This window comes from Triturus cristatus, chromosome 11, assembly GCF_964204655.1.
Source record: "Triturus cristatus chromosome 11, aTriCri1.1, whole genome shotgun sequence".
Classification (NCBI taxonomy): Eukaryota; Metazoa; Chordata; class Amphibia; order Caudata; family Salamandridae; genus Triturus; species Triturus cristatus.
In genome coordinates this window covers 1,133,653,412-1,133,673,164 of record NC_140594.1, presented here as the reverse complement: position 1 = coordinate 1,133,673,164, position 19,753 = coordinate 1,133,653,412, and the positions used below count along the sequence as shown (strand labels likewise).

Sequence of the window (19,753 nt, the reverse complement as noted above, 5' to 3'; positions counted from 1 at the left end):
TGGAAACCAACGGCCTGACCGCAGAATGGGAAAAGTGCAGACTAGGAATGACGTCTGTCACATATTTGGGACATGAAATAGGAGGACAGGGCATCACGCCTAAACGCGCAAATGTGAAAGCGATCTGCAATGCTATGGCTCCATCCAACAAAGAAGAAGTGAGATCCTTCCTAGGGATGGCAGAATATTATAGCAAATTCGTGCAACATTTTGCCACCAAGACACACCACCTGAGACAGTTGATAAGGGACAAAACAGCATTCAAGTGGACAGAAGAAACACAAAAAGAATTTGAAGCATTGAAGTGTGACATCAGCCAAGCCGTACCACTGCAGGGATACGACCCGCTTGAACAATCAATATTGACGACGGATGCCAGTGGGAAAGGATTGGGGGCAGTCCTCATGCAGGAGAGGAGAGAAGGGACGACGGAGACCCTCAGTTTCGCATCCAGATCATTATCACCCACAGAACAGAAATATAGTGTAATTGAGAAGGAGATGCTAGCGGTGGTGTGGGCCATGGGAAGGTTCCGTCAATTCCTATGGGGCACGAGGTTTAAACTCAAAACTGATCACAAGCCATTAGTCAAAGTACTCACCTCAAGTGGACTTCACAGCGCCAAGATGACACTAAAGTTACTAGAATACAGGTATGATGTGGAGTACATACCAGGGACACGAAACAAAGTCACTGATTACCTCAGTAGAGCGGCAGTGATGGAAGAAGCCCCCAACCCAGCAACAGAAGAGGAAGAGATGGTAGCGGTGATGGAAGACCCAGAAAGGGTGATAAGTAAGCAAGAGTGGACCCAAGCCTACGAAGATGACAGTGAGATTAGGGAGGTCAAAGAACACATAATACATGGATGGCCCGAGAAAAGACTGTTGCGAGAGGCGCTCAGGAAGTTCTATGAAGTCAGAGAGGAGCTGTCAGTGGGAGACAAAGGGATTTTCCTGTACAGAGGTGATAAAGTTATTCCCCCGGCAGCGTCAGTATCTCGCCTGGTCGCGCTGTTGCACGAGGGACACCTAGGAATAGTGAAAACCAAGATGAGAGAGAAGCACATGTACTGGTGGCCTGGAATGGATATCCAGGTGAAGAGACATGTAAGAGAATGCGACCAATGCCAAAGAGCAGACAAGACACTGAATCCTTTAAGGCCGGCATTGGGGAAATTCACTCTACCGAAGGATCCGTGGGAAGAAGTGGCGGTGGACATTCTAGGACCTGTGCTGGACAACCAAGGGACGCCCAAATATCGGTGCGTTCTAGTCGACAAATACTCTAAATAGCCGGAGATACATATTCAAGAAGTGATGGATACGGAAACAGTGATTAAGTTCTTGACTTCAGTTTTCCTCAGGGAAGGAATCCCGAGAACCACCCTGAGCGACAATGGACCGCAATTCACATCAGAAAAGTGGTACAAGTATGCAGAGAGGAATGGAATCAAAATACAACACACTTCCGTGTATCATCCATCGAGTAATGGACAGGTGGAACGTTTCAATAGAGTCATCATGGGATCCATCCAAGCAGCCATCATGATGGGCAAAGATTGGGAGAAGGAGATACAGAACATGATATGGGCATACCGTATCACCCCCACAGGCACGGGGTATAGCCCTTTCCAAATCTTGAGAGGAAGGCATCCATTCACCAAAGACAATGTAACGTGGAGAGAAAAGACGATAACTAGTAAGTGGTCTCCGGCAGTAGTACAGCACAACCTAGAGAAGGCCCAGAGGATATATACAGAATACTACAATCAAAGGAGAAAAGTGAAGGCCACAACCCTGGAGAGAGGGGAATGGGTGAGAGTCAGATTAGCCATAAGGAAAAAGAAGGGAGACAGCAAATACAGCCTACCTCTACAAGTGAAAGAAGTGTACGATAGGGCAGCATTGCTCAGTGATGGGAATGTGTGGTCCCAAGACAGTATGTCCAAATGTAACAAGATCCTACGATGGCCCCCGGAGGAGAGTGAAAAGACACTACAAGGCATAAGCCCAAGAGAAAATGAAGGAAGTAACGCAGCTGTAGAGAAAGACAGGAGAGTAGAAGAAAGCAGCGAGGGGCATGGAGAGCAAGTAACACCTGAGATCGAGGAACAGAGTGGAGAGGAGAGTAGAACCCCGAGGAGAGAGGAACTGAACACACCGAGAGGCAAAGCGGGAATCCCCGCAGAGGAAGGTACCCAAGAAGATTCCTCCACTCCGGTAAGGCGCACTAGAGCGGGCAGAGTGGTAGTAAGACCCAGCCACTTCCGAGACTTTGAACTAGAGGGTAGCTAAGCGACCTGAGGGACTTTATGGACCACAAATCTTTGTTTAAATAAAAGAAGGGAGATATGTAGTGTTGCGCTCTAGTCCTCACGTGCTACGTGGTGACGTAGCACGCGAGGACGCATGAAGACGGGCGAATGCGCATGCGCGAGGCGGATTTAAGACCGCGAGGTCGCGTCTTTCCCGGCTGTCCCGGTATACTGAAATAAAGTATATTTCATGTTATTTCCTTACTCCTGGTGGTGTTTATTCCAAGTAGAAAACAGCAACATTACACAGACTGCCATGCTGCTTAATAAAAAGAAACAGATCTTTTGTTTACAGAATATATTGTTGCTATAGGGCCGTTGTGACTTTGAACTGACATGCACATGCCACAGCATCCAATGTTACAAGCACAATTTCTGGTTCCCAAGTGAGCTCCTAAATGGTTTGAAAACATCTTGAAGATTTTTAACAAAAGAGGTGAGATTCAAAAGAAAAGGTTAAAACAAACTATCAATATAAGTGGATATATTTTCAGTTAAAGTGCCATCGCCATATAGCACAAGTCTTCCTTTTCGTAGTTTATCAGCTTTGTGATTCTTTAGCAGTACATCTGGGATGACACCTCTGTCTTCATGAGTTCTTCCCATGCTTGTGCTTCTTGCATTTTCATCCCAGTCATCAAGCTGTTGTTTTAGGCTGGACAGACATTCATCAGTGAGATCACAACACGGTGTCTTCTATGATTTGGTGCCATTTACTCATCTTTGAATCTGATCCACAAAACAAGAATGACTACACTTCCGACCTTACCTCCAGTTTTGATCATTACTGAAAGATCATTTTTATAGGGACAGAGCCTTCCACCATGCTTTACTCATGTTTGGTTTCTTTATTGCAAATGTCTTCCTTGTACAGTTATTAGTTTGTTTCTCACAATCTCAAAAATGGCAAACATTTTAAAATCTAATGAAGGATTAAATGTTCGTTTTAGTTTGAGAAATGTTTCTGAAGCTGCATTTACATTAATGCTCAAGGATTTGCAACAATTTATCCAAAATGTCATCTTCTTCAAGCAAAGTTAGTTCAACCAAATCGTCCAAATCTTGAATAGAAAATCAATCAGGTTGTATTGTATTCCCAATTGCATTGATACAGCGTTTACTACCCCTGATGAGGCGTTTATGCGCTTAACGCCGGGCAGCACTCTGCTCCAGGAATCCAAGGTTAGTGGCTAGTCCAGCGTTTTATTGGTTAATTTGATTAATCTTGTGCTCTCAAGAAAGTTGACTCTAAGTTTCTTTGTGGTAGATTACATTAATAGGAGTTAGGTGAGATCGTTAGTGAGGGCTTCGCGAGTTCATGCAGCTGGTTTGTGAGGTTAATAAATGAACGAGAGGGAATGCAGGGGTTTTACTTACAAAAGAGTTTATGAGCTCAGAAATGAGGCTTGGGGAATTTGCAGGAATGCAATAATAGAGGATAAGGCAAACATAAACACGTGTGTCATAATTGGCTGTGCGTTCAAAGAGAAGAAGCGTGCGGGGTAAAACGTACACGTCATTCGAAGGAAAAAAGACTAACAGAAGTATATTGATTTAATGCAGGGTTTGAAAATACAAAATTGTAAAAGGAAAGAGTATTTGCCTATGATATAATACTCTATTAGGGGCTCTGGTAGGCACTAGATTCAAATAAACAATGTGTCAACTGATCAACTATAACTAGAGCACTGCGTAAGCCAAGACGGCCAATCAGCTCGCGCTGGAAGCGTAAAGTAATGGCTGTATACATATATTGACAATATCAAGAGATTTGGGCACTGCTCGAAGGAATGAGTAAGCTTGTGAGCATAACAATGTAAGAGAATATTCCGTATAAATAAAGCTAACATTTTAAAGGAGATTTTGCAAATGCTGGAGGAGATTTCTTCCACTGGTCACCCTCAAAGTTTCTCACCGTATTAATTACAAAAGCAAGGTGGACCCATTGAGACCCCTTGGTTTAGCCTGGCACAAGATGAGGGAGATGAGAGCCTTCCTAGACAGAGTAAAATATATTTCCTTCTTTCCCGTGGTTGAATAGTGAAGATACAAACAATTCACAATTCATTGTGTCCACGTTGAGTGCTAAAGTTTGGATTCATCCCCAGCGCTCATTCCAGTGAGAAGCATTGCTTTAAACAAAGACAGTGGGCGGGGCAACCTAGGAGGGACCCTTGAAAGAGAACAACCCTAAACTGGACCTGCAGCTGCAGATAGTTAGTGCACTCTCCATGGTGCGGGCTGCAGGGCTGAACGTGCTCAATAAATGCCCACTCAAAAGGAAAGGCAAAAAGCAAGGTGCGTTCAGCAGTATGAGCGGACTCAGATCTGCAGTCTCCATTCCTCGAAGGCAACCTGCAACCCTCAGTTTCATCCTCTCTAGTGTACTGTGCAAAACTCACCAATGTCTTCTAGGCACAGCAGCGCTATGGGAAAACATAATAAAACAAGCATTTGCAATGCAACAGGTCTCGCATTACTGAACGTTTGAGCTATTGCCGTTGCTAATAATAATGCAACACCAATAGCTCAAACTTTCAGTAATACGAGACCTGTTGCATTGCAAATGTTTTCTTTCTATCTATTGACTTTTGAAGCAATCGCGGCAACCACACTTTAGCTTAAGATGTTTAAAGCTAAAGCGTGGCGCCGATGTAACAAAAGTAAAGAAATAGGGGGGAAAAGGCATGCGGTCGCGTTCGGCGGGCCGCAAATAGGAAAAGAAAGGTGAGGTCATAATTATTGCAGCTGAGGCGTGCCGCACTGGTTAAAAAACAAAAAAGCGTTGCAAGAGAGCATGTCCTGCTTGCAACAGCAGAAATAAAAGGCGCGGCCGCCGTTAAAAAAAAAACAAAAAACATTGTGGTGAGCGGCAGGAGAAAGTGATTTAGGAAAATAGTGTCCACAGGATGTGATTAGGAAATGTAGAGTAACAACACATGTAACAGAGGCAGTCCTCATGGGAGGTTACAACAGGAGAAAAGGAGGTACTAAGGAGGGACTACTAAGCCTACTGGCGAATCAAAAGCCACCATTTACAAAGGGTAGTAACAGGAGCCAATTGAAAAGATGGGCAGAGCTTCAAGTACATACCTGAATACAGCCTGTCTCGAAGAGACAGCGCAAGCAATGGCTAGAAGAGCCCTAAAAATATGCCACTTTCAACGAATTGTACAGGAAAGGGATGTTGCATCCAGTCACAGATTTGCAGTAATTCACAGCATTTCGGAAAAGGAAAAATGCATTTGCCCGCCCCTCACCTGTGCAGCAGTTGCGGTTATCTGCAAATGACACGTTGCTTTTTCAATCTGAACAAAAATGCCTGACTGTCTTCTGTTGTGTTGTGTCTTGCTGACACAATGGCCACTGTTACTTCATCCATTGCTTTTACACATAACTTTAATGTAACGAGGACTCCTTTATAACCCTGGATAGTTGTAAGAAATGACATGTTCTGCATAACTAGTTTCCTTCTGTATTTTGTGTGTATGTTCGAAAGGTTATGATATGTGACGTCCCCTGATGAGATGACCAACGATTCACTGTGTGGTAAGTGATGGATGAAAGATTGCAATGCATATTATTTTTATTACAACTGCATTGTGTATAAGCACAGACTATGAACAATGGATTTGTTCACGTCAACAGTTGTGCCCAGCACATTTTTTGCCAGACAATCCCAGGCGGTTGTGGAATTCTGAGGTGCGCCACATATAGAGAGGTCCACTACCATGCAGCGGTATTTAACAATAAACAACCAACATTCAAAACGGATGCTGGTGCCTTCGGGTTTGTAAACATGCTGGTTGAACCAATCACAGCCCATGGCTATTGAATAAGCAAAGAGCACTTAAGAGACAGAGACAAAAAAATAAGAGTTACAAAACTCCCAAACTCATTCCCTTTCTCTTGTGCCGAATCACTAGTGTCTTCTTTAAAACTTTTTTGCTCAATTTCAGTTGGAAAACACAACAGGCAGCACAGGCAAACATGGATTGTCGTCCCCCCCCTCCCCCGAAAAATGTTTTGAAGTTGAGCCCCTCTCTAAAACTATATGGCAAGCATTTGGAGCTCGGGGGGGGGGGGGGGGGGGAGGGATGATCATGAGGGGGTGGGCATCATGAGATCATTTATGGGGTGCTTTCTGTAGCGCGTAATCCACTCTAAATGTGGGACTTACACAGAAAAGCAACAGCATCAAACAAGAACAGAATTGACCCAAAACACTACTCCCCATAATTGGGGTGCTGTGGGCCCCAGTGCACTCCACCTGATGCACTAATAATGGCTGTAGCCCTGCGAAGCAGGCTGTCTCCTCCTCTTCCCCACCACTTCGATCTCGAAACAATTCCGGTCTCTTTTTGCACCAAGGGTGCCATCTGCCCTAATGCTAGCAAGGAAAATGACCCCCCATGCCCACTTTTTATAGTAAAACATTAATCATTGTGATGCAGTGGGCCTCCGGGCAAAAAGTGTTACTCTACCTGTTTCACTAATGATAGCTGCTGCCTTGCTGTCATCTCTAATCTTTGTTAAGAACATGGGCTCCCATCTCAAACCATCCCTTTCCTTCCCATCTCTTATCATTTTTCCCCTCCCTTCTGCCATGGCTCCGAAACCCAAAAGCAACATTGGCACAGCAAGTATGCCCTGGTCCTTTAATGCAGCTGCAGCACCAATGATACATACAGCTCTGCAAAGTAAGCTGTCTGCCCTGCCCACTCAGCAGGGCCATTACTTCTAGGCCAGGTCCCCAAAGCAGGTTTTCTGCTGCTTTGTGTAAAAATTAACAACAACAAAAATACACATTTACCCCCGCCGCCCCCCCCCCCTCCGCCCCCCCATCTATCTCCTCCCCTGTGCTCAACAGTGGTGACCTGAGCCCTAATGCTATCAAGGAAAATGCACCCCATGCTCTTTTTCATAGTAAGGCTGTCATAACTGGGGTTCAGCACCCAATCACAGAGGGAGGCGGATGGGGTGGGGGGGCTCCTGTGCTGTGAAACAGTTAGTAAAGAACTAAAGAGGAAACAAGCCTTCTCACCAAGGTGCCCACAACCTGAAAGAAATGTAAATGTGTGCCATGGTTGGAGCCAGTGTAGGTTTTAATTAATGAAGTCACTCAGCTTCATGGTGACAAATATTTATTCTTTTTGAGAGGTAATATATGTGTCCATTAAAAGAAGTGAACCCCTTTAATGGACATATATAAAAATATATACACTAGATATAGTCTGAATTCCTATCACTAAAATGAATATTTTTAAAGCACTTGTTTTATCTTAATGAGTATTTTGCAGCAACCTATTTTATACAGTGTAATACAATTTTAAAACAACGATATTCACAGTGCTTTCTGTCACAGACTGTGACCTCGTAGCACTAAAAAAAAAAGTCACTATTTCGCACTGCACCAATCAGGATTTAGTTCTGTGACTATGCGGTCACACAAGAAGACATCTGCAGGGATCACATTAGCTAAATGAGGTTTGATTAGTTTAACTTACATTTACTTTTCATTTGAGGTGTGTGCGTGTTTTTATAAGCAGTTACCAGAAGGTGGGAAAAAAAACAATAAGATTGTGAATTATTTCTTCTTTTTAGCCACGTCTTTTTTTATGGACTTGAGCTGGTGAATGTAAATGAAGACAGCCTATAAATGGCCTTTCGCGCTATCTTCATTTACATGTAATTGCAGACCCGTTTGCACCGCCCTGGGAACACATCCACACCCCCCAGCCGGGTTTGAAGACCTCTGTACTAGACAGATAGGCATGTCTTTAATTGTTGTAACTTGATCTGGTTATCACTCCTGAATAGACTCCTGCCTGGCCGTCTGGCCTTTCACATGCCAATCCGTTTGTACTGATTTTGTCTTCTCCAACTGAGTTATATTCCTGACAGAGGATGAGACAAGCATCAGCAAAGCCAATAAGTCTTGCTTTTGTGACCCATTGGCTTTGCCAGTGTTTTTTTTACCATGCTGCACAGCATCTCTGGTGCTCCACAGCAGTAGCTAAAGTTTAAACATGAAAATATTGCTTTGACTCAAGTGCTGTGTCTTTTGTAGGCATGCATGTGCATGCCTCCCATATGACGCTGATGCTTTTTTTAGGTCTTGCCTAGCGTTGCTGCGCACACGAGAAGCTCGCTCAGCGAGATTTATTGCAGATGAGTAATTTGTGAGAAGGGCTTGAAGCCCCGCCCCTTATTCCTATTGTCTTGCGTCACCGTTTATGTTAAACGGTGGCCTGCCATTGGAAATATGTTTTCCAGGGTGCCTCCTTTTCGCTTTTTTGGCCAGCCCCTCCGGACTGGGTCGCCTGCATTATGGCTGTCGTGACGATGTTTCTTATCAGAGGCTCTGTCATGCTGCCTTGATGCCTGGAACACGCGCCAGTCCGGCTCTCTCATTGGGCGTGTAGTGACGATTCACGCTGCCTTCATGCCTGAAGTAAACCACGGGCAGTCTGCAGACAAATCACTCGCAGAGTGGCAGCCCCTTATCAGATGGTAGGGCGACGTGGGGATTTGAAAGCAATGGCTCCGTTTGTACAATGGTTATTTACGTTTGTGTGGAGCACTGTGCTTCCTGCATCGTGCTCGGATGTTGTGACGCTCTGTCTTCTTGTTCTTCTTGGACGCGTGAGTCACAATCTGTTTGGCTTGCAGCCTGTGCCACGGAAGAGCTCCACATGCCATCTCATCGGCTCCCTTGTGCAGTCCCCTCCCATGCTCCCTCCTCTGCCTGTCCAAGGCATGGGATGGCCGCAGCAGGGGCGCTTTGCAGAACAGACACAAACTTTTAGTTCGAGTTTTCTTCCCGTGCATCTTGTATTGTGTTATGGGGTTTGGTACTGGCTGGGAGAATTTAGTGTTAAAGTTTCACCGAGTGCGAATGCCACGACGGCTTGATTTTTAATGCTGCTTTGTTAAAGCGATCTTGGTTTCTTGGCTGCGGGTACACACACAAACCTTGTATTCCCGCTGAGCCCTGGGCTGCATTGGGGAGGGGGCCGCCCCAGGAGTACAGGGGCATGAAGCGAGGCCTGCAGAATAGACCCTATAAGACGCGCTTGAAGGCGAGGGCTCCGTGCAAAGGGCAGTTCATCTGTAACCAATGTGTGATAAGAGGTCAGAGACTAGTGCTCACGTTTTCCTGTATATTCCTTGGGGGAAGGGGGAAGTTTTTTTTTTTATTTAATTGGATTTAAGAATGCTGTGCAACTGTCACCCAATCTTTCCTGTCGGAAATGGCGAATGCCGTTTTAACCTGATGGTGTAACCCGCTGCCACCCTTGTGTGTTCTTGTTTTTTTTTATGCCACTTTTATGTTTGTTCTTGTGGGTGGTTTTTTAAAGTTGAGTTTTTGCACCTGCTGCTTCGCTCCCACTTATGCGAAGTATGTAGTTGTTACGGAGCCTTAGGAATATGAGAATTGGCTGCTGTTGATGGCTTTCTCATTTAACCAAATGTGTGATTCTGATCAAATGATTTGACTGCCAGGTGTTTTGAATTGCCAATGAGGAGAAAAACGTGCAGGCGCTAGCTGGTACCCTCCCTTTGACTTTCACACCCTTTCGGTCTCCCTAAGGGCCTCAGAGCAGTGTCTGATCCTCTACACCTCCTGTGTAAATGCTCCGGTTACAATAAAATGTTCCTCATAAAGCGCTCCACAGCTATTAGCAGTTACGTGTGCGCTACTCAAAGTTCTTAAAACCCTACAATTCAGTAGAATTATCCTCCCACCCCACAGATGCACACACATACCTCAGTTCGCTACCGCCCTTATTTGGAGCCCCCAGTGCTTCAGACGCTGTCAGGGGTCACTGTGCACTGGTTCCCTCTGCCTCGGGTTAGAATACTATATGCTGGAATACAAAGGGGCAGCCTCGAACAGTGCAAACCCCCCACCTCCTTTTAAGGAACAGTCCCACCAGCCCGGGTGAGTGCAGGTAGACCGATCTGGGGCTGCAGAAGGTCGGTCCATTTATTTTCCATTAGAACCTCCACCTATTTGAGAGGTCGCTTCTGAGATTGAGTTCTAGTCGGAGATGTGGTGTTTTGCAACTCTCTCCCCCCCACCGAGTCTCCCTTACTGCGCAGGGGGGCTGATTTACAGATGTCAGTCACACTGATTCTGCCGGAGGAAGAGCAGATCTTTATTTTCTTAATGTACCTTCTTGTAGAAATGCTTAACTGACAGCCTGATACTAAAAGCACCCAGGTGGTATTAAAATTATGGTTTAGGAATCCCAACCTCATCATTTCTCTGTCAAATTTAGTCCCTTCTTAAAAAGAATTGGGGGATTCTCCGTCGGCTCCTGCCTCTAACTCAAATTTTCACTCTGATAGAGCACAAGGAAGCCAAATAAGTGTGTTTGAGGTAATATCCTCTGTTTTCTTTTTAGAGACCAGGACACTCATAGTACTCTTTTCTCACGCCTCCTCTCTCCATCCTTTGCTTTGCTTTCATACTTCTCTACCTCATTGTCTCTTCCCTGCTCTCTGCTTTTGCTTCCATCCACCCCTTCAGTGCCCTGCTTCATCTCCCCTGCCTACCGTCTCAATCGCATGTCTCCTCAACCTTTTTAACTTTCTATCCTTTCTTTATCCTCCATCTTCTCCCTCGTTTCAGCACCCTCCTTGCATCTTTCACTTCTTCCTTCGTTACACCTTCATCTTTCTGTTTCACTAGCTCTTTTCCTTACTTCTTTTCCTTCTTCTCTTCTCTCCCTCTCACCCTTATAATCCTGTTTGGATTTTCTCTCACCTCTCCCTAATATCCTCACTAGTTTCCTCACTCTTTCCTGCTCGCTCGCTTAATGTAATAAAAAAAATCTCCCTTTCATCTCGGAATCAGCAAGAGGAGACATGGTCCAAGCTCTCATAATCTCACAGATGGTCTACTGTAATGCCTTTCGGGTAAGGGCACTGACACATCTTATTTACCATCTTTAGCTATTACAGAATGCCGCTGTAAGACTGGTTTTGAGGCTAAGAAGAAACCCTCCCAAATTTAACAAGCATTAAAAATGCAATATGTCTCGCCTTTCATTAAGTTAAAGCCATTTGCTTTGCTATACAATACCATTAGCAAAGTAAATGGCTTTAACTTAATCAAAGGCTAGACCTATTGCATTTTCAATGCTTGTTTCTATTTAGTTACTGTTCCGAGTTGAAAGAAAAAACATTAAAATTTGCACACTTGATTTTCTTTTAAGCAAATGGATATGGGGTCAGCTAAAGCAACCCGGCGGAGAGCGCAAAAAGTTTGGGAAAGCAACACTGAGGGCTGTGGAATATGGGATATGTTTCAAGAAACATCGGGCGGCTTGGGGGGGGCAGTGGGGGTGGAGGTGTGAATCAACATGGAAGATGCCAGGAGGGATAGGTGACCCAACACAAAGAGTGCCAGAAGTAGAAAGCAACACAGCAAATGTGGGTAGGAAAAGGGAGAAGCACACCGGCGAGTATAACATGGTGGGGGTGGGGAAAAGCACTTGGGTGACAGAGAGCAACTCGAGGAAGACAACAGAACAAAAACACATGCACTCTCATGGAGTGCTTCACACAAACAAAAGCACCAGTAGAAGCAATGATGCCAGACAGTCAACATGATGGCAAGGATTATTTGCTCCATGGGACAAGCAAACACAATATTGACAAGCTGGGACACGAATAAGAAGCAGGCAGTTGAGAGCGACAAAGCAGGTCAATCAATGGTAAGCAATGGGTGGGCTCCAAGCCTCTCTATGTTCCTAGTAAGCCACAATTAACATCAAGTACCGAAACAAAAGCACGAAGCCTGCCTTAGATTTACTACTCTTGAATATATACTACCACCTGGCTCTTCAAACAATTCCCTACTGGATAAATCTTTCGCGAAAGTCAACCAAACTCTAGAGTCCAGGGGATTCCCACCTACGATCATTGCAGAAAAATCTCAAACGTATTAATAAACAACGGGGGATGCCAGCACAAGAGGAAGTATGTTCAATTCCAATCCCCATATTTCCAGCCAAGATAAGAGCAGATAAACAAGGGAAACTGCTTCTATCCCACATTGCGGCAATAAACTGTGTCGTCCTCAATGGAATAGTAGAAGGAGACATCCCAGCAGCATTTACTAGAATAGGCAATCATAGTTCTTCTATTTTAGATTATGTAATCTGTAGCATAGATCTTTTCATGAAAGTTCGGTCATTAAACATTCAGCATACGTACAAAAGTTATCATCGATATTTGACTTTGAGAATTGAAATTTTAACGCAACCTTCTTCCCTATGGTCTCTAAGCTCTTTAAAGGGTCTGGCAAACATAAATTAAAAATCAGGTAGGATCTACTGGAATTCGAAAGCAATCAATAAAATGAACAATGTCATTTCTTCCTTTTCCTCAAACCTTACAAGTGAAGAAGACGACCCCATAACCAAATATGAAGACACAGTGCAATCAGTCGTGGTCAATCTTCAGGCAAATACAATCAGCAAGGATAAAGGCAAAACCGACCACTACGGAAAGCAAACAGATAATTTGTCAGTACACTCAAATAACCTGAGCAGAACGCAATTTTTATCCTTCTGCGCCACAAGACAAAGAGAATTAAGAAAGCTGAAAACACGTTGTCAACGAAGCATAGAAAAATAAAAGCAATCACAAAAGGATAAAAAACTGGATCGACATCCACACTGCAGTAAAAAGTGGAAATAACAAGGCATTCTGGAATATATTAGCTACACAAATGTGGATACAAAAGTCAATCCAAGCGTCGCCAGTTCCATCATCTTAATGGGAAAAACATATCCTAAAATTATATAAATCTAACAGTCAAATTCAAGCTTCCCAGCCAGTGGCCAGGACGAAAGGGCCAATCAGATCAGGACATGCTAGCTACTTCATCTACACAGATTGCCACTTTTATTAAAACCGCCATATCATCAGCAGCTATGGCTCCAGATAACATCCCGATCAAAGTCCTTCAATCAAACCCTAAAGACTGGAGCAAATTTGTAACCCCTCTATTTCAATACTGTTTTGACACAGGGGATATACCAAAATCCTGGCGAGGGAATATTGTGGTCCCCCTTTTGAAAAAAAGGCTCTAGATTGAATCCAACAAACTACAGACAAATTGCTCTTCTAGACACCACTGAAAAGATCTTTGCATCATGTGTATTGGACCACCTAAAAGACTGGGCATTCTTGAACAACGTGATTCCTGCGACACAGGCTGGCTTCCACCCAAGCCACTCAGTCACTGACAATATTGTATCCTTCAGATTGTCCTTGATAAGTACGCAGTGCTAAAATCACAAATAGTTTACCGCGCTTTTATTGACTTTTCAACCGCTTTTGACAGCGTAGATAGGCCAAGGCTATGGAAAAAGCTCGAGAGTTTAGGGATACCCCATGATCTCCCTACAATAATCATATCTTTGCATACAGCAACATGGTGTAGAGTCCAAATGGGTGGAGAAAGGGGCCTAACTAGTCTAATGCCCATGATGAATGGTCTGAAACAAGGATGCCTCCTCGCCCCCTTGTTTTTTTCCATCTATATAAGCGACCTACTGGGGTACTTCTCCCAAATTAATAATTTTCCCCCAAAACTAACGCAAAGTGATATCCATAGCCTAATGTACACAGACGACATTGTTATATTCGATCGTACCCCAATTGGTCTACAAAGAAATTTAATTGAATTAAATAGATACTCAAAAGAAAACTTTTTGGTCCCTAACATCTCTAAAACTAAAATTCTACCTTATAGAGGAAGATGGAAATTTCCGCCTTTTACCTGGTCACTGGGAGGTAAACTGATCGAGATAGTGAAAGAATACGTGTATTTGGGCCGAATCTTTTCGTTTAACCTTCAAAATGCTTCTCATTTTCAGCAACTTGGGCGAAAAGCAGACTCCCATGTTGGGGCACTACAGAGATTCTACTCCTCAACTGGGAATAGGCATTTTAAATCCCTGCTAGAGGTATACAGTATGAAAATTCCAGCCATTTTATCTTATGCCTTGGAATATATACAGATTAAAACCTGGTGACCAATAAAAGTGAAAGAAGGGATTATCCTACGAAAACTGCAGAAAGTCACCCTAACAGTCCCCGTAGAAGCCTTACGCCTCAAGCTTTCTTTAACAAGCACATACGCTCATGCAATTTCTAATATTATAAGGTGGGCCTTTAATCTTTGACATGCAGCTCCTGGCCCCTTTAGTCATATATTAAAACTAGAGACTTTTAGAGAAGAAACGGCACTGCACACTTTTAATAGGAATCTCAAAATAGCCCTCGAGGCATCCCAATGCACCGTAGCACTTTTGCAGGCTTGGTCTCCAGTGCATTTGAAGCTCTTTTTAAAACATACAACGCCAAGAATAAGCTTTGCATTAGATAAGGAGCACTGTACTCATTTAAAGTACTTCAAACGATTTGCAGAAAATATAGCATATAAAATTCCTGAGCATTTTTTACAGTTTCAGCTAAGACATAGAGTAAGGCACTGTATTCTTCTTCTGCGATTAGGAATTCTCCCTTTAAAAGTTTACTCTTCTAAATGGAATCCCCTTCAACATTTCTCAGGTATCTGTGACTTGTGTAATGGTGGAGTACAAGATATTTTCCACGTACTTTTAATTTGTCCAAATCTGACTTTGGTAGAAGCTCGACAACGCTTTATAAAACCCTTCCGCTTTAGATACAACGTTATTTTAACTCAAGATTGAATTACGCTGTGCAAGTCCCCTCCAAATGAATTTTTTTCTCATAACTTGTTTAAGTTTTAACTCGTTTTTTAAAATTGTTTTAAAAGTGCATATACCTAATAATCATAAACTCATGTACTTTTATTTGTCAATTTTAATCTATGCCTACAATGAGTTTTAAAGCAGCCCCAAAAGTTTAAATCTAACTACTTCATATTATGTATTTGTATTTGTTGACCTCAGTCGAGGTCTGAACGAAATAAAAAAAATGAATTTGAAACAGCCATTTTAGCATTTTCGTGGTTGCCGGACCAACCTTCCTTGTTCAAGTCACCTGTTGAGGTTAGGCTCCTCAAAGGTTTACAACCGACGTTTCCTCCCAGGCCATTCATTATGCCCCAGTGGGACTTAAATCTGGTCATGGCTTTTTTGATGTGAGCACCCTTTGTGCCACTGCACAACTAGCCTCTGAGGTTACCAACTATCAAGACTGTTTTTCTAGTGGCCATTTTATATTGGCCAGTAGGGTCAGCGAATAGCAGGCAATATCGGTGCACCCTCCTTATTTCACCTTCTATCCAGAAAAGCTGTTACTCCAGACATGTGCATCCTTCCTTCCGAAGTTTGTGACTTCTTTCAATGAACATCACCTTGCCTATTTACTTTGCTCCACCTCATTTTCCTAAGGAGAAGGAGAGACTCTATCATCTGGACCCAACAAAGGGCGTTGTCCTTCTACCTTAACTGCGCAAAAGAGTTCAGTGAATGATCAATTCTTTGTAAGGTATGTCAGTGCCAAGAAACGGAAGGGTGTGCAGAAAAGGGCCATCTCAAGATGGATAGTACTCTGCATAAAGATCTGCTAAGCATTGACCAAGAAGCAACACCCTAATGGCTTGTGTGCTCACTCCACCAGAGCCAAGCCTGCGACCACTGCCTAAGCTTTTGGAGTCCCTATCCTGGACATCGGTCAGGCAGCAACGTGGGCATCTTTGCACACATTTACCAAGCACTACTGCATGCCAGTGGTGACTCCTCCGCAATGGCAGAGTAGCGTTGCCCCATGCTCGCAGAGGAAAATGAAAAATAAAATGTTCATAAAACAGTTTCATTATTAGGTCTCGCCTTGCTATCGCGTAAGCGATCGCACAGCGAGACTATTGTAAGGGGCTCCCAAAAGTGCTACCAAAAGCGGATTGCATGGCGAGCACGGGCACAATCACGTGCATCGTGCCGCCATGCAATCCGCTTTTGGCATCGTACTCGTACTTCAAAGGGTCCGCTCACCCTCCTCGAATGCGCTCCCCCGCCCCCATCAAGCGCGCGCGCGCCACGCTCCGCCGGGCTTGTTATTTTTCTTATCAACATGTGGCAGACATCTTCCTAATCAAATCTGTTGCCCTTTCCACACTGGTGCTAAATTCCAGATTGAAATGAAACACACACAGCCACACAAAGCTGCATTCCACTGAAGCACGCATGCACACACAAAGCAGCACTTGAGGACAAGAATTGATTAAAAAAAAAAAAAAACCCTTTCCAGTAAATGTCTGTAAACAAGAAGTTCCATTTGTATTTGATGATGGTTGCTTCAGGGAGGCAAACAAAAACACCCCCCATGAGTCTTTCCTGTCTTAAAAAATGTAAGAATTTCTTAAGGATGGAAATTGTAAAAAAGAAGAATTACAAAACGATGCTATATTTACAAACGCATCTGCCTCTCTGGGGCTGTAAAGAAAATATCGTTGTTTGAGCAACATCCCTTCATGCTTTCAGAAAATGCAGCGCACAATTAATGAATTGTAAATGGGGCCTGTTGTTTACTCAAATGGGGCGGGCGAGTATCTGATTACTATCTCCAGAGGGATCCTGTTCCCTGCCTTTGCTGTCGGGTAGGTTTGCCATTATTATCCATTAAACGTGATCGTTGTAAAAAACAGAGTTGGTAAGTAAACACATATTTTAAAGTGATATAGAGAAACACATTTACCAACCTTTTCTGGCAAGGTAGTGACGTACTACAAATCCAGTAAACTCGACATCTGGGCATTTAATTCCTAGAAACTGATTTTTATCTTGTGGAGTTTTATATAGCGCGAACTAGACCCGAAGGTATCAGAGCACTTTACATGAGCACCAGTTAAGCTACAGTCTGACACATTCATTTTTGTTAGGTACGGGGACATTAACTGATTTGCCCAGAACGACATAACGTTGAGCGTCCCTGCCAAAACTCGAACCTGGTTCCCCAGCTCCAAGACCCACCGCCCTACCCCTTAGGCCACATTCTTTCCTTAACAGGCAGCAGTTCTTAAGAAGGGTAGGGGATGTGGCCTAAAGGCCCGACTTGCAAACTTTGGAGCAGAAGAGCCAGGTGCAGTTCCCGGCCTCTTCTCAACATCCTGTGATTCTGGGCAATTAGACGAATTAGGCACATCTCCCTGTGGCTCACCTAAAAAAAAAAAAAACAAGCATTGGCAAAGCCAATAGCTCTCTCCTATGAAAGCTACTGCTTTTGGCAATGTTTTTATTAGCCATGCTGGACGGCAGTGTGGCTGCAATGTATTGTGGCTAAAACAAAAGTCAACAAGCATTGGCATAGCCAATAGGTCTCACTTTTGGGACCTTATAAGTATTTAGTTATGCAGCACAATATCCTTGGTGCAACAACATCAACTGTTGCATGGCTAAACACTTATAAGGTTCCAAAAGCGAGACCTATTGGCTACAATGCTTGTCATTTTATTTGCTGTCAGTAGCGGAGTCTTGGGGGTGAAACATTACTAGGAATGGTGGGCACTGCTGTCATTGCACATGTCGGTTTGGCCGGCCACCTTAGGACGGCCAAACTGACATGCGCACTGACATCCAACCAGCTACGTTGCTGGGTGGAGAACAACAGCAGACAGAAGCTCCCAGCTCCCGATGGAGCACAAAACCAGCTTGCTCCGCCCAATTCCGACGCTGCTCTCATGGGTATTACCACCATAAGAGCAGCATCTGGTTTGACCTTAGGAGAGTCTGGGGACCTCAGCCTGTGTCCAGAGGAGCAGAAGAGCGGCAGGTATGTTTTTTGTTTGTTTTGTTACTCCCCTTTCCAGCGCTGCCCCACCACTATTCCCTGACACCAGTAGCTACTGCTGTCTGGACAGTCAGGTCTGCTGTGACAGGCACTTTGCCTGTTCAGCCCTAAAGGACTTTCTGGCTTAAATCCGCTTTGCAGACCCACCAGCATTGCTTGGGTATCTATTCTAAAGTATGGAATCTGCAGCTAGAAGTCTCTATCAGATGAACAAGTTACTTACCTTCGGTAACCCCTTATCTGGTAGAGACTATCTTGACGCACATTCCTACCATCCTACCCACTCCGAACCAATTACAGTGTGAGAGTCACCCTTCCAAGGGCCTTATAATTCACACCAGTTGTCAGTCTTCATTGGGGCTCCGCACTTTTAGGGTGGAAAGACTCGAAAACTAATGGACGTCAGCGTGCCGAGGTGGGGTTTATATATACACTGCTTGCGTAATTTCTGGCGTGAATGACGCCAACATGTAACCAAACTACGCCACCTACCGTCACGCAGGGTTGCTGCTAGAAAACTTACAGATCCAGTCTGACACTTTAGGAATATTCTTAGGTGAGGAATCTGTGGCTAAGTAGAGTCTCTACCAGATAAGGCTTTAGAGAAGGTAAGCATAGTTTTCTTTTGTTAATCTGTCTTTACAAAATAAGCCTTTACTCACAACTGTGTTTTCTTACTTGCCATATGTTACCCCCGATGTATGAGGACTCCCTTGATCTTCATTTCAGATTGATGAAAAAACAGGACTACAACGCAGGTATGGGGGGCTTCAATGTAGCACTGCTTTTGTTTCTAGCTGAAACAATATTCAATTGACATTCCAGTGGATCTGTCTTTTAAAAAAAAAAATGCATATATGCATAGGCCTTCTCAAATTAGTCCTTCTGCGTGCTGTGTATAGATGAGTGACTAGTCCTTCGTGTCCAGTGACACTCACAAAGACTATGCAAGCATAAACAATGGCATGGGAGCATTCTATATGTCTGTAACTTTTTGTGTCAGCATTCAAATTGTCGGTTTGGACAATATGTGTTTGGGGCTTTCACCACTAGTTATATACATAAATATACAGTACATCATCTGCTCACCGTAGCTTCCCTCTTCCCAGCAGAATGCTCCATATGCGTCTTGTAGCCATGGCAACGGGAAGACCTGCAGGATCTTCGAAATGGGCTGCCGAGAGAGTGCCTGCTCAGATAGGCGAGGGCTTCAATGCAGACTGTAACTAGGGATGCACGACACTAACACTAAATCGTTTTTGGAGTGAAAAGCCACACGCTTTTCACTCCAAAAACGATTTATTTAACCGGTTGATCCCGTTATTATTATAAACGCTTGGTGAGCTGGCAATAGACATAGAAAGAGGACTCGTGACAGTTTAAGCCCCGGCAAGGATACCGTCTAGGCATGGGTGCCCCAGTATTGCTAGAAGACTCAAAGCTAGTAGACATAAAAGACATACCAACGCACTGGATTCTTGTTTCAACTCTAATTGAAGTTAAGTAAATTTGGAACCCTTTGGAAACAACTTTTGTAAATACTTACTTTTATTGCAGTTCGGATAAAACTGAGTGTTTTTAAACAATTGTGTTGCCAGTTTTGTGAAAATAAATTAGCAATACTTCTAATATTATTCC

The 19,753-nt window shown here is 43.8% G+C and overlaps 1 protein-coding gene across 2 annotated transcripts in view; it reads right to left on the bottom strand.

Moving 5' to 3' along the window:
* DRC9 (dynein regulatory complex subunit 9) overlaps window positions 1–19,753 on the bottom strand; it is a 132,572-nt gene that overhangs the window by 82,958 nt on the left and 29,861 nt on the right. Inside the window, exon 1 of one of the 2 annotated variants that reach the window (XM_085635773.1) lies at window positions 19,205–19,342. The exons of the other annotated variant lie outside the window; for it this stretch is intronic. The gene's annotated coding sequence lies outside the window, so the exon portion shown is untranslated. Of the gene's footprint in view, window positions 1–19,204; window positions 19,343–19,753 lie in introns of those variants that run through there. 2 annotated transcript variants of the gene reach the window in all.